Consider the following 2,500-nt stretch of genomic DNA (forward strand, 5'->3'; position numbering starts at 1 on the left):
AACTATACATCTAAAACAAATCTGACTGCAATTTTTTCTCATACGGGTGCTCGAGAAAAAGGACAATTGAAACTCGCTCGAAGGGAAAGAACTCTTCCGGGCGTAGGTGTTCTGTACGGGGTACTCTCCCTTACACAAAACGGCTTAAACGATGCAGCGGTTAAATAATCGCCTTCATTAAAATTTAGTATCATTCGGCCAAAATATTTTTATTTTTTCCCTTGTTTTTGTTACTTTGTTTGTTTGTTTCTCTTTCGCTTATTTTTCATTTATTTTACCTGCGGTATAACCATATTCATATTAGACCCGTGGACAGTTGAAAGTTACACTGACCGCAGCTAGAAGTTATTTTATTCGTCAAGACACTAGTACCGCTGTAAAGCGAGGGTGTGCGGGGGGTGGGAGGATGGTGAACCACTGTACGTAAAGGGAAAGTTTGTGTGCGCGCCTGTGTGTGTTTTTAATCTAAGACGAATGTCGCCAATGTTTTTACAGAGTGACGTTAAATAAACGATTTTATCATCATCATCTTATGATAAAGCTACTTTATACTTTTATCAGAACAGTAAAAGCGGACTCCTCAATGGCAAAAAACCGTAGGACTTTTAATATCAATTTTACTACTACAGAACATTATAAGAATACTTATATCCAAGTATCTCTTGTTACTATACTGTTAATTAAATGAGCGAGAGTGTGCGGGGGATAGGGAGGGTGCTGACATAATGTACAGGGTGGTCCAAATTAAACCGCCCTATTTTCTTTTTGATCTCATTTTTGACTGCGAAGAGAGATTTAGAAAATTTCTTCACCAAACAATAGCAGAATCATGGCATATTATGTCTTGCAAATTTGGTTGAAATTGGTTTGTCGTTAGTAGTTGATAATCTGCTCTATCTTCGTAGAAGAACTGCTGCAACACGAACCGTTTGAAATTGTCCATGAATCGTCCAATCATGTCAGCTGTCAGCTTGTATGCGCCTGATTTCCCTTCTGATATCGTCCTACAGAGCTGCCAGGGTCTGGGCATTGTTGCCGTATATTCTGTCCTGGGTACCCCCACAGAAAGTAGTCAGGTGGGTTGCGATCAGGGGAATAGGGTGGCCAAGGGAAGTCAGTGCGTCGTGAAATGAGCCTATTGCCAGGGAGAGGAGGCTGGATAGAGAATAAGAGGATAATGTGTTGCTGTGAGTTTATTGTTACGTTATTTTGTTAGAATGTATGTGTATTTGGTGTTTAAATAGTATTGTTTTATTCATAGCTGATAGGTAAAGCGCGGAGAGCATAGTTTACTGTGGTTTGCGCTATATAAGCTGTCATTATTAGTACTATTTTATTATTATATTATCAACTGCTAAGGACAGACCAATTTCTACCAAAATGTGCAAGACATAATTTGCCATCATTCTGCTATTGTTTGGTGAATTTTTTTTCTAAATCTCTCTTCGCTGTCAAAAGTGAGATCAAAAAGAAAATAGGGCGCTTTTTTGGGACCACCCTGTACACTAAAGGGAAAGTGTGTGTGCATGTGTGTGTTTTTAATCTAAGACAAATGTCGCCAATGTGTTTACAGAGTGACGTTAGATAAACGATTTTAAGTAAAACGTTTATGATATTGTAGAGGAAAACTGTGTGTTTGCATATCACGTCTTTGTTTTGTTATTTGTACAAAGAAGGAATTGCGCGATTAGAGAGCACTGCCTGAGATGAGCGTTGAGACTGAACTGCCATTGCTTCCACTTTTCCTTTTTCCTTTTAAATTACTTCATCATCCCAATGCTGGGAAATTCGGGTCGCTTCCTCCCAGTGGAAAGCTAGCAGCAACAAGAGTCGTGCCTCAGAGATGTCTGCGTGTTTTGTTGTAATCAACCACCCGCACTTTTGGCAGATTGACCGAGGCCTTTTACGTGCCACGGTGTTGACACTGGAATGGGACGTGGATAAAATGTCTGAGTCTGCATATAAAGTTGACCCGTTTCCGTCCCGTCCCGGATTGGAACTCGCGACCCGAGGATCACAAATCCCGTGCTCTAGTACCTAAACTACGGGCCCCCCGCAGAAGTTCACAATACGACGCTTTTTGTCCCTTTATTTAAAAAAAACCCATAATTCTTGTCTTCTTTTTCTCTCAACCAGATGGAAAGCGTTCAGAATAAAATCAAACACCCACTAATTTATAACTCAGCCATAACTACATTTTAAACAACGCGAACACACCTATTGGTCTGTTTTGTAGTATATAGACGCACACGGTATTTTTCGACCTACCAAGGTTAACATTGTGGCCTTGACAAATTGTATTTAAATAATTGTTTTAAGGCTCAACGTCATATGACATTGATACCTTGACAAATTGTATTTAAATAATTCTTTTCAGGCTCAACGTCATACATTGAGGCCGTGAAAAATTGTATTTAGATATTTTTTTTATGGCTCAACGTCATATCTAAATCTTAGGTTAATATCCAAGTCGGAGAGAATTGTGGGGTGTCCAGAAATA

At 39.4% G+C, this 2,500-nt stretch overlaps 1 protein-coding gene across 2 annotated transcripts in view; it reads left to right on the forward strand.

Annotated features, from left to right (window-relative positions):
- Nucleotides 1-336, forward strand: part of LOC138982422 (uncharacterized) — a 12,394-nt gene extending 12,058 nt beyond the window's left edge. For both annotated transcript variants that reach the window (XM_070355711.1, XM_070355704.1), the window contains exon 6: nt 1-336. This exon is cut by the window's left edge and continues 1,752 nt beyond it. The gene's annotated coding sequence lies outside the window, so the exon portion shown is untranslated.
- Nucleotides 337-2,500: the final 2,164 nt, after the last annotated feature.

This window comes from Littorina saxatilis, linkage group LG1 (assembly GCF_037325665.1).
Source record: "Littorina saxatilis isolate snail1 linkage group LG1, US_GU_Lsax_2.0, whole genome shotgun sequence".
Classification (NCBI taxonomy): domain Eukaryota; kingdom Metazoa; phylum Mollusca; class Gastropoda; order Littorinimorpha; family Littorinidae; genus Littorina; species Littorina saxatilis.